A 12,790-nucleotide genomic window follows, 5' to 3' on the forward strand; every position below is an offset into this window, starting at 1 on the left:
GCTCAGACTTGCATTTGTCTGATTCCAAGGTACATGATCTCAACAATTATGCTATGTGATTGACTCTTCCACCCCTGTCCAATTAACCCCTGTCCGCCAAACAATATACTTGTTTATACTGTTGTTTGTGACCAATATTGCTTCTGATATGCCATGGACTATGATCCAGGATGAACCTAAGGCATCCTTCTCTCAGTGATAGCAGCCTCTCACCACCCCAGTACCTTAGTCCACAACACTGGGATTGACTTCCAACTGCTGCCTCCAGTGTAACCATCTTGCTCTCCAATTATATCTGCTTATTCTCACTGTAAAGAACTATGACCTTGACTCAGTGCTCTTATGCCCCGGGTCCTGAGTCAGGGTTTTGATCCACCGTCACCAGGACTGTGCTGTTACTAGGGTCCTGAGTCAATTCTCACCCAGCATCACCAGGGCCAAACTGCTACTGCACCCTGTCACTTGGGCCCAAGCCACCATTGCCCCTTGGTATCCCTGGGCTAGCCACTGCAGCCTTTCCCTTTCCTCTCAGAGTCTGAGTCACTGTGAGCCCCAGAAATCCACACCCTAGTTCTATGGGAGACCTGCACATGTTCATATGTCAGACACCAGCACTACCATCACGGCAAGTGCACTTGACCCCAGGACACTGACCCTGTGGCCACCATGACTGCCAGCCCACCAGACCTAGTGTCAAAAGGGCTAGAGCTTACCCCCATGGGCAAATAGGAAAACAGGAGAATGTCAGTAGCCTTTACCACCAAGGACCCCAATAACCCTAGCTGCCACTGTTTGGGCCACTCAAGACCCCTGTGTTCTTTGCCAATGTTGAACTAAAAAGCATCTGTGCAGCAAAGGAAGCCATTAATAAATTGAAAAGGCAACCTATGACATGGGAGAAAGTATTTGCAAGCCATGTATTTGATAAGGGGGGGTTAATATAAGAATATATAAAGAACTTATTCAACATAATAAGAAAAACAAATAACCCAATTTTAAAAATGGGCAAAGGATCTTAATCGACATTTTTCCAAAGAGACATCCAAATGGCCAACAGGTACTTGAAAAGGTGCTAAGCATCCCTCATCATCAGCACATTAAAACTATCATGAGATATAACCTCACACCTGTCAGGATGGCTATTATCAAAAAGACAAGAGATAGTGTTGATGAGATGTGGAGGAAAAACAAACCTTGTGCTCCCTTTGTGGCAATGAAAATTGGTAGAGTCACTATGGAAAACAGTATGGGAGTTCCTCAAAAAAATAAAAATAGAACTACTGTATGATCCAGCAATCCTACTTCTGGCTATAGATAGGAAGAAATGAAATCATTATCTCAAAAGGATATCTGTATTTCCATGTTCACTGCAGTGTTATTCCCAATAGCCAAGATATGGAAATAACTTAATGTCCTTTGACGGGTGATTAGATAAAGAAAATGTGATATACAGATAGATACTGACACACACACACACACACACACACACACACACACACACACACACAAAACGGAACTCCTGACCCTTCTGACAGTGAGGATGGAGTTTGATAGCATTATGCTAAGTGAAATAAGTCAGAAAGAGAAAGACAAATTTGGTATGGTATCACGTGTATGTGGAATCTTAAAAGCAAAAAAAAAAAAAAAAAAAAAAGCCAGCTTCGTAGAAACAGAGAGTAGAAGGGTGGTTGCCAGGGACTAGGGTAAGGGCAGCGTGGGGAGAGTAGGGCAAAGGGCACAAGCTTCCAGTTATAAGATGAATAAGTTCTGAGGATCTAATGTACAGCGTGGTTACTACAGTTGATAATACAGTATTGTATACTTGAAATTTGAGTAGATATTAAACATTCTCACCACACATATACACACATGAATTAACTATGTGAAGTGAAGGATGTGTTAATTAGCTTGTTCTTGGTAATTTTTTCGTGTGTGTGTGTGTGTGTGTATACATATCATCATGTTTTACACTTTAATATATACAATTATATTTGTCAATTATTCCTCAATAAACTTGGGAAAAATTAATTCCAAGTGAAGAAATACTAATGGATTGTATTAGTTAGCTCAGGCCTCCATAACAAAATACCATAGACTGGGTGTTTTAAATTAAACAACAGAAATTTATTTTTTCACGTTCTCGAGGCTAGAAGTCCAAGGTCAGGCGCCAGCACGGTCAGGTTGTGGTGCGGGCTCTCTTCCTGGCTCGCAGATGGCTGCCTTCCCGCTGTGTCCTCACGTGGCATGTTTCCTACTCTCTTATAGGTCACAGTCCAGCGGGTAAGGGCCACAACCTAATTTAACCTTAATTACGTCCAAAAATACCTCAGTAATACTTCCTAATTAATCTCATTTAGCCTTAATTATTTCCTAAACACCCTCTTCCATTTACAATCACACTGGGGGTTAGGGCTTTGACATATGAATTTTGGTGGGACACAGTTTAGTCCACATCATGGATAATAAACATTTGTAAATATATTCAACCTTATTGGATGTCAAAGAAATGCATACTAAAATAATAATTATTATTTTTCAACCATTATAATGTCAAAAATTAGAAGAACTTTTTTTTAAAAATTTTTTAAAAAGATTTTATTTATTTATTTGACAGAGAGAGAGACAGCGAGAGAGAGAACACAGGCAGGGGGAGTGGGAGAGGGAGAAGCAGGCTTCCCGCGGAGCAGGGAGCCCGATGCGGGGCTCGATCCCAGGATCCTGGGATCATGACCTGAGCCGAAGGCAGTCGCTTAACTGACTGAGCCACCCAGGCGCCCCTAGAAGAACTTATTTATAATAGTTACTGTTTACAAAGCTGTGGGGAGCAAGAAGTTTCACTCACCATTGTAACAATAAAAGAGTGAATTTTTTGTGGGCTCAGGGGAAATATATATAAAAAAAAAATCTGTCTTTGTTTTTTCCAACTCCGGAATCTTACTAATTAGAACTTATGGAAATGCTTGCAAAATAACAAAAACACATCTTTGAAGAATATTACTTATATTATCGATCATAATTGCAGTAAATCTAGAAACAAGATAAACTATCAGAAGCAATATGGTTAAGTAAATTATGGTTAACTCATAAATTAACACTAGGCAGTTATTAAAATAGATAAAGTAAGTTTTTAAATATTTTGATAGAGACTAAAGTCTACCAAGTAATGTGTAAACAAAAAAGACATGGCATAACATGCCCCTATAGATATGACATACACATAAATATTTTATATTGATATAAAAATATGTAAATGCACTTATGTATGTATAAAAAACTAGAAGGGAAGCACCAAATTCTTAATAGTGGTTTCTTCTGGAAATTGAATTATGAAGGGCTTGGATACAGAGGGTGAAGATTTGACTTTCATTTTCTACTGATAAAATTTTGTTCTGTTTTCATTTTTATAAACATAATTTCTAATGGGAAATTTAAAACCAATGAATGATATTTCCATTTTAGAAAAAAAAAATGAGAAGTCCTGAAGGAAGTATAAACTCTTCACTGATAAATACCCTAGAATCTTGCAATGTAGACAGAGTACTCAATGTCTCAAATTATACTGTACTAGTTCTAGAATCTTGTGTGGGATCCTGGTGTCAAAGCAAGTTGGGGGAGCTGTTTCAGGGGAAGTCAGACAGGGGGATGTACTAATACTTGGTACCAAGCTGTGACTTTCCATATTCCAGTTTGGAGAGAATCTTTGCTGGAGTATTTTTAGGGTCTTCAGCAGAAAATAAACAAAAGGTTCTGCCTGTAGGACCATGAGTCTCCCAGGATACAGAGATTCCTGGGTTCCACTTCCATCTGGAGTGGAAAGGGTAGTGAGCACCAAAAGGCAACTAGCCAAGGATTCTGGTCTACAGAACCTGCACACACATTATCAGGTAAAGCCTCCTTGGAGAACAAGAAGTCTTACTTCCTAACAAAAGTCATTTTGCTCGGGACGCCTGGGTGGCTCAGTTGGTTAAGCGACTGCCTTCGGCTCAGGTCATGATCCTGGAGTCCCGGGATCGAGTCCCGCATCGGACTCCCTGCTCGGCAGGGAGTCTGCTTCTCCCTCTGGCCCTCTTCCCTCTCGTGCTCTCTGTCTCTCATTCTCTCTCTCTCTCAAATAAATAAATAAAATCTTTAAAAAAAAAAAGTCATTTTGCTCAAGGATCTAGGATACACTTGCTGTGGTTCTACCCTCCTGATATACTCCTCATACAAGGGCTCGCTTCCCTGTGAGCACCTGCCACAGAGCCTCCTGCATGTCAGGGTTCCGGAGGCTGTAGATGAGTGGGTTCAGCATAGGGCTGATGACCGTGTTGAGGATGCCAATCCCTTTGTCCTTGTCTGAGGCCTCCAGTGAGCCCAGCCTCATGTAGCTGAAGACACCTGTCCCATAGAATATGCCCACCATGGTGAGGTGGGAGCCACATGTAGAGAAAGCTTTCTTTCTGCCCTCAGCAGAGCGGATGCATAGAACTGCAGCTGCCACATGGATGTAGGAGGTGATGAGAATCACAGGTGCACCTGCCATGAGGATACCCGGACCAAAGAGCAACAGCTTGTTGGGCTGGGTGCTAGAGCAGGAGAGCTGGAAGAGCTGTGGGAGGTCACAGTAGAAGTGATTGACTGCATTGGGACCACAGAAGTTGAGTGTGGCTATGGCTACTGTGTGAGTCAGTGCATTGGTGAAGGCTAAAGCCCAGGACACAGCCACCAATATCCTCTGGACTGTCTGGCTCATTCGGGTGCTGTAGGTCAGGGGCTGGCAGATGGCCAGGAATCGGTCATAGGCCATGGCTGTCACCAGGAAGCAGTCCACACCAGCCAACTGATGGAAGAAGAAAAGCTGTGTGAGGCAGGCTCCATAGGGAATTGTACGCTTGTGGGACAGGAGACGAGTCAACATCGAGGGAACAGTGACGGTGATGCACCCAACATCCAGCACTGATAAGTTCCCCAGGAAGAAGTACATGGGGGTGTGGAGTTTGGGCTCCACCAAGATGGCAGCCAGGATGCTGAGGTTGCCTCCAACTGTGACCAGGTAGGCAAAGAGGAAGACTACAAAGACAACGGGTCATAGCCCTGGCATCTCCACCAAGCCCAGCAGGATGAACTCAGTAACAGCTGTTCCATTGGTCCTGGATTCTGGGCCCTTGGGTCCCTAAAAGGGATCAGTGTTCTCAACGTAGTTATTCATGAAAAATATATCAACTCAATCTCAAATGCCAAGCCCCAGGGTAAATTCCCAAGTGTCCCTAGTGGGTATTTTCCCACTCCTTAGGCCATACCTCACTCATTAACCCTCTGTCTTCACCTCATTGTCCTCACCCAAGTTCCAGGTGAGTTACACTACAACTACCTTGGTATTCCCCCTTCTTGTGAAAGATATATAAATCCTTCTTTCCAGTATTCCCTATAATCAAGGAATGAGGTCTTCCTACCAACAAACTGTATGAAGAGTTTTGGGGAAATATGATGCTAAAAGTAAATTGAATAGGTAGTAAAATAGAAACAAAAGAATGTATCATAAGTCCTTGTAAGTATATTACAAAGGAATAATATATGGCAAATAAGTAAGAAAAATGTCAAGATAAACAAAATTAGGAAATGAAAAGCAGCAGGCCAAAAATAAATCAAATAACTTTGGTATACTATCTGCTCCTAAGTTTAAACAATCAATTCAAGAACAGTCCCCAAACCAAATAAGCCAGCTACAACTGAAATAAAAAGGGGGGCTGGATAGTTAATAATGTACTTCCAGGTGTAGGATCTAGTCTCATATACTTCTTATACAAATTATTTTAAACTGTCAATGTAAATATAATTTTCATGTAATGTAAACTTTCCTTAGCTTAGGAAAAAATTGTGGCTTTCACCTTCCAAAGCATTTAAAAATTTTTTTAAACTTCTTTTTTTATTTTATATTTTTTTTTTTAATTTTTTTATTGTTATGATAATCACCATATATTACATAATTTGTTTTGGTGTACTGTTCCATGATTCATTGTTTGTTCATAACACCCAGTGCTCCATGCAGAATGTGCCCTTCTCAATACCCATCACCAGGCTAACCCATCCCCCCACCCTCCTCCCCTCCAGAAACCTCAGTTTGTTTTTCAGAGTCCATCATCTCTCCTGGTTCGTCTCCCCCTCTGACTTACTCCCCTTCATTCTTCCTCTCCTGCTATCTTCTTCTTTTACTTTTTTCTTAAAATATGTTGCGTTATTTGTTTCAGAAGTACAGATCTGTGATTCAACAGTCTTACACAATTCACAGCGCTCACCGTAGCACATATCTTCCCCAATGTCCATCACCCAGCCACCCCATCCCTCCCACCCCCGACCACTCCAGCAACCCTCAGTTTGTTCCTGAGATTAAGAATTCCTCATATCAGTGAGGTCATATGATACATGTCTTTCTCTGATTGACTTATTTCACTCAGCATAACACCCTCCAGTTCCATCCACGTCGTTGCAAATGGCAAGATCTCCTTCCTTTTGATGGCTGCATAATATTCCATTGTGGATATATACCACTTCTTCTTTATCCATTCATCTGTCGATGGACATCTTGGCTCTTTCCACAGTTTGGCTATTGTGGACATTGCCACTATAAACATTGGGGTGCACGTACCCCTTCGGGTCCCTACATTTGTATCTTTGGGGTAAATACCCAGAAGTGCAATTGCTGGATTGAATGGTAGCTCTAATTTCAACTGTTTGAGGAACCTCCATACTGTTTTCCAGAGGGGTTGCACCAGCTTGCATTCCCACCAACAGTGTAGGAGCGTTCCCCTTTCTCCACATCCCCGCCAACATCTGTCGTTCCCTGACTTGTTAATTTTAGCCATTCTGACGGGTGTGAGGTGGTATCTCATGGAGGTTTTGATTTGGATTTCCCTGATGCCGAGCGATGTTGAGCACTTTTTCATGTGCCTGTTGGCCATTTGGATGTCTTCTTTGGAAAAATGTCTGTTCATGTCTTCTGCCCATTTCTTGATTGGATTATTTGTTCTTTGGGTGTTGAGTTTGATAAGTTCTTTATAGATTTTGGATACTAGCCCTTTATCTGATATGTCATTTGCAAATATTTTCTCCCATTCTGTCGGTTGTCTTTTGGTTTTATGGACTGTTTCTTTTGCTGTGCCAAAGCTTTTTATCTTGATGAAATCCCAATAGTTCATTTTTGCCCTGGCTTCCTGTGCCTTTGGTGATGTTTCTAGGAAGAAGTTACTGCGGCTGAGGTCGAAGAGGTTGCTACCTGTGTTCTCCTTTAGGATTTGGATGGACTCCTGTCTCACATTTAGGTCTTTCAACCATTTGGAGTCTATCTTTGTGTGTGGTGTAAGGAAATGGTCCAGTTTCATTCTTCTGCATGTGGCTGTCCAATTTTCCCAACACCATTTGTTGAAGAGACTGTCTTTTTTCCACTGGACATCCTTTCCTGCTTTGTCAAAGATAAGTTGACCATAGAGTTGAGGGTCCATTTCTGGGCTCTTGATTCTGTTCCATTGATCTATGTGTCTGTTTTTGTGCCAGTACCATACTGTCTTGATGATGACAGCTTTGTCATAGCGCTGGAAGTCTATATTATTTTTGAGAGAGAGAGAAAGAGCACAAGCAGAGTGAGAGATAGAGGGAGAGGGAGAGAGAGGAGCAGTGGAAGAGGGAAAGAGAGAATCCTAAATCCATGCCTAGCGTGGAGCCTGATGCAGGGCTCAATCCATGAGATCATGACCTGAGCCAAAATCAAAAGTCAGATGCTTAACCAACTGAGCCACCCAGGCGCCCCTCCAATTCATTTTTTAAAGTTAGCAAATCCTGATACTAAAATGTAATAACGATAGCAAAAAAAGGAATTATTCTACACCACCCCCATTTGATAATACATGGGCAAAAATCCTAAGTACAAAAAATGAAATGCATTAGCTAATAGATTTTATATAGGAGAGGATGATTTAATATTAGTACATCTATTAATATACTTGATATATTTGTTGCCTTAAAATGAGGAAAATTTTCTAAAGGACAATTCATAAGTGTCTATATACATGTTTTTTTACATGGCAATTAATTTCTTTTTTTTTTTATTTATGTTCAATTATCCAACATATGGTACATCATTAGTTTTTGATGTAGTGTTCCCTGGGTGGTATATGCGGCTAATCTACATACATTCTTGAGAAAAAGGAAAAAAGAAAAAAGCTGCTTTTAGTCAGTTAAAATGGAAGTACACTACTTTATGTGACAGGTCATACCATTGCAAATCTGTATCATTCATAATGGTGAAGTAGTAGTGATATTTCTATCAAAATCAGGCACAGGAAAAGCCATGGTCTTTGTTACTTCCAAGTATTTCTCATTACTCTAAAAGTTTTAGGCAAAGAGAAACAAAATGCTTAAATAGTAGAAACAAGAAAGAAAAGAATAAATTGAAAACAATAAAATTGAAAACTCAAGAGAGGAGAAAAAACTGGGAAACTCCGAGAATTATTAAGATATTAGCAAATTAGGTAAAAAATAAGCACAAGTCAATAGATTCCTTATATGCCAACAACATCAGCTATAAAACCCAAAAGTCCCAGTAGTAAGGTGAAATCTTATAATATAAAATGAAGAATGAAGCAGGAAATGAATTTATACCTGAATCATATATGTAGGCACCTAGAAAAAAGATCCCAAATAAACAACTTTCAGTTCCACTGACTGGTAGGAATATGGGAGAATTTAATCCCTTTTTTTCACTTTTAAATGATCTCCAGTGAATCTGATTACTTTTATAATACTAAATATATTTTTTAATGATCTATTTCTTCCAGATTACAGAGATCTCTAAAGGCCAGCAATAGCAGCTCAAGGGCTCCTCCTCTGTCCTTCATTTCCAGAAGTTTCAGGGAGCTGCTTATCCAGCAGATTAAAGGTTAGAATGGTACACTCATCTTGATTTGCCTCACTGCTCCATGAAGTAATGAAATATTTACTCTATTGGACTTCCTTTACAATTACAACCCACTTGTAATCAAACAGCAGACTTGTTTACCAGTTTCTGCCCACATTAATTTATGTGGTATCCATCACCGGAAGTTTATGGCCTCTTTTATTCTTTGTGTGCATGTTTTAGCACAAGATGAATGTTTTAAGACTATATTTATCTTCTACTTATTAAACTACTTCCTTTGACTTTTTTTCTGTCTTTTGATGGATCTTTTAAGATATAATAACCTGGTAACATTGGTACCTGGAAATATTTAGGGTTTTTTAAAATTACAATTAAACACATCATAGATAATAATAACTAAAAGCTGTGATTTCTACAATTGTATTATGATATAGGAATTATGAAGATAAGTTCCTACATACTGAGGGATACTTTAAAATTCAAGACACAATGACAGTTTTCCATCAGTGAGGTAGATCCTGAGTCATGGTGGGAGGCCCACATTCAGAGTAATATTCAGCTCGAATCTACTGGTAGAGATTACCAGTCTGGTACATGTGAAATATTTGACTATAACCCTCACCCGCACTGTGGCCTCATCAGTGCACGTAGTTGTATTCAGTATATGCTGTATATAGTGTCATTGAGTGCAAGAAGTACCAAGTTGGTTGACATCTTGCAGAGTATCTACTTCCTCATTTTACTAAAGAGGAAACTATGGTGGAGGATTGTGGGGTTGGAGTTGTTGGGATTAGAGTGAATACTGAATATACTTATAAACTGTCTGGTTTTCTATTTTTTAAAAAATTACCTAATCCTGGGCCAGGGCATTGTATGCTTGCTACCCCAAATAACTCTGAGGCTATCAGAGAAAGGATTTGCATGAGAACACTAGAATTTGTCCACTGGTTTGACCAGCCCAAATTGGCTGCTTCCAACCAAGCCCCCAAGCCCCCAAGGGGCATTTCCTGACACTTACTGAGGGGTGGAATAATCCATGTCTCTAGGGCTGCTATGGGTGCACTCTTCTTCTTTTTTTAATATTGTATTTATTTATTTGAGAGAGAGTGTGGAAGCAAGAGCAAGGGGGAAGAGTCGGGGAGGGGGTGTGGAGGAGCAGAGGGAGGAGCAGACTCCCCGCTGAGCAGGGAACCTGATATGGGGCTCGATCCCAGGACCCTGGGATTATGACCTGAGCTGAAGGCAAACGCTTAACCGACTGAGGCACCCAGGGGCCCTTGGGTGCACTCTTCTGACTGAGAAGCCTATTCTCTAGCCCAGCTGTGCCTTGTGGACCTCACGCTTTCAGGTTCACACACCTGTCATAAGTAGCTCACCAACAAACAGGCTCTGTGGTCATGGTTACAGTCAGCACCTGCCTCACTTCATTCTGCATCCTACCAACCACAGAGTTCATTCTGGAGCTCTCCTCCCTCACCTGTCCTCTGAGAGCCTTTTCTCTGATGTCTTCCTGACTCAGGTTTTCTAAATCTGTCACCAAATGTAACAGAACCTCACGTCTCTCATGAGTGCAGGTCTGTGAGGGCATTTCTCAGGCACCAACAGTCTGCCTCCCAGCCCTCTGCTTTCCATTTTATCCAGAGACAGCCCATTTTGCCCAGAGGAAACCCGCCTGCTTTCTATGCCTCTTCAATGCTGTATCTTATGGTCTTCCCTTAGCTGATGGCAGACTACCATTCCCCCCAACCCCAGCCTCCCCTCTGCCATCATAATCATCACCCGTTATTCCTATTCTCTCAAAATAAGAACTTGGTTCCTTCTCATGTTAAGAGTTTTTCTGATAGTTATAGGTAGTATGTAAAAGCAATGACAAATATAGGAAAATTACAGGAGTTTAGAATGTCTTGCAACATCCTTGTCATGAATGTCCTCTTGCCCTGTCTGAACAGTCCCTGGAAACCACCCTAATGGCCCCTCACTCTCTTTTTCCATCTCATGCTCTCTTGACCCCTTTAGACCCTGCAGAAATCCTCTTTTCTATACAGGTTCATTTTATATGTGCAATTAAGGCAGAGCAGGAGCTGTAGACATGCAAGGAAAGTTGGTGAAACCTCAATGCCAGAATCCAAATTAGATCTCCGTATTGGTGGCTGTCAGTTTTAGGGGATGCTGCATAGAAGATTCCATGTGGGTGAAAAATTTGATGCAGTGTCTCCTAAGTGATGTGGTTTTGGAATATCGGTGAGGTTCGGTGGGGTGAGGTCTGAAGCCTACAACCAAGAAAGAATTCTCGAGACGTCTTTGGTGCAAAATGGTGGTTTATTAAAGCACAGGGACAAGACCTGTGGGCAGAAAGAGCTGCTGTCCTGGGGTTGTGAGTTGTGGCTGATTATATACGATGGGGTTGGGGGAGGTAAGGAAAAGGGAGGTTTCGAGAAAGAACCTATGTGTTAAAGAAGACTTGCAGGATACTGGAGGCCTTGCCATTGCCAAGCTAAAGTTGTTCACCCCTCTAGTAAGGCATTAACAGTAAGATAGTTGGGAGCTTCCTGGAGGAACATTGCACTTTGCCTGCTTCAAGTATCTGTCAATGGGCTGCAGATCAGAAGGACATTTAAATTCATTTACATTCCCTTCTGAAAGCTAGACCATTGATAGAAATGCTTTGTTCTTGTAAATTGCTAAGGCTTTTGTAAACTGAGGGAGATATCCTTCAGGACTGGGATCTTCCTAAGTTAATTATTTGTTTTTCCTTTAGGGCAGCCAGGAGTGGCTGAGGAATGTCACATGTATCACTTGGGTGGGGGGGTATTGTGGGGTGTCAGCTTCTGCCTGTCCTTAGCTAGCCTTCTGCTCCCTCATCACTAAGGTTTTTTGGAAGCTCAGAAATCCATGATTCCTGTTGAGTCACCGTGTGGGTCTAATTATAGACCTAGACTCATTCAATACACACCATGTGATTTGATGTCAATAAGAGCAAAACAGCTCTGCACACATATTACATAATTAAAGAATAATTAAACTGCCTCCCAATTGTCCTCTTGAATCTACGTGAACTTGTGTTATAAGGTGTCACACTCTTTGTTCTCCTACTTCCCTATTTTTGCTCAAACTGTTTATTTTAGCTGGAATATCCTCTCGCTAACTCCAAGTGCTCAAATCCTTGAAGACTCAACTAATATGTTTCTCTTCCGTAAAAGTTTTCCTGATCCCCACTGAAGCTCCTCAGCTGACCTGCAGCACTTTAATCATACACTTCACAGCACTGCTCTCTCTGACTTTCTTGCATAGTAATTTCTCTCTAGAGATGCCACCACTTCTCTGCCCACTGTAAGTGGCTTTGGGACAGATTATGCCTGACTCGGCTTTGCATCCTCAATGCCTATCATTGCACTTGCATACAATAGGTGCTCAATATTTCTTGAAAGAAATAAATAAAGAATTTGGCAACTATGACCATAAAATAAAAAACTCTTTGGTAAAAGGAAGCATGAGATTGGGCTGTAGTAGTTGGGAAAGATTTTCTGGATAAGCTGGAATTTATGCAAGACCAGGAACAATGAATAGAACTTGAAAGGGTGTAAGTTTGAGTAAAAGGCACAGAACTACCGAGAATCTCTGCTTCCTTTAGATGGGGCATTGGGAACAGTTAAGATAGTCGTTAAAACAATCCCTTCACTGACATAATGTCTTTTCTTGAAAACAGCTCCAAAGACTTTGGCAATTGTGGGGGGGTAGACCCTATGAATAAATAAGTCTAGACAAGAAGAGTATACCCCACAGAAATGCCATGTCACCCTCACTCTGTAGAGGTGAAACATCACCCCCAAGATTTTATGACTGTAACAGCACTCCAGCTGGTCTTAAGGGTTAACCTGCTCCCAGATAACACACGCCTTA

General features: G+C 41.2%; 1 pseudogene; it reads right to left on the reverse strand.

Moving 5' to 3' along the window:
- Positions 1–4,201: 4,201 nt before the first annotated feature.
- Positions 4,202–10,478, reverse strand: LOC114202306 (olfactory receptor 3A1-like; annotated as a pseudogene).
- Between the last annotated feature and the right edge of the window lie 2,312 nt (positions 10,479–12,790).

This window comes from Eumetopias jubatus, unplaced genomic scaffold (genome assembly GCF_037043125.1).
Source record: "Eumetopias jubatus isolate StellerSeaLion01/CBP00866 unplaced genomic scaffold, mEumJub1_p1.0 scaffold_10, whole genome shotgun sequence".
Taxonomy (NCBI): Eukaryota; Metazoa; Chordata; class Mammalia; order Carnivora; family Otariidae; genus Eumetopias; species Eumetopias jubatus.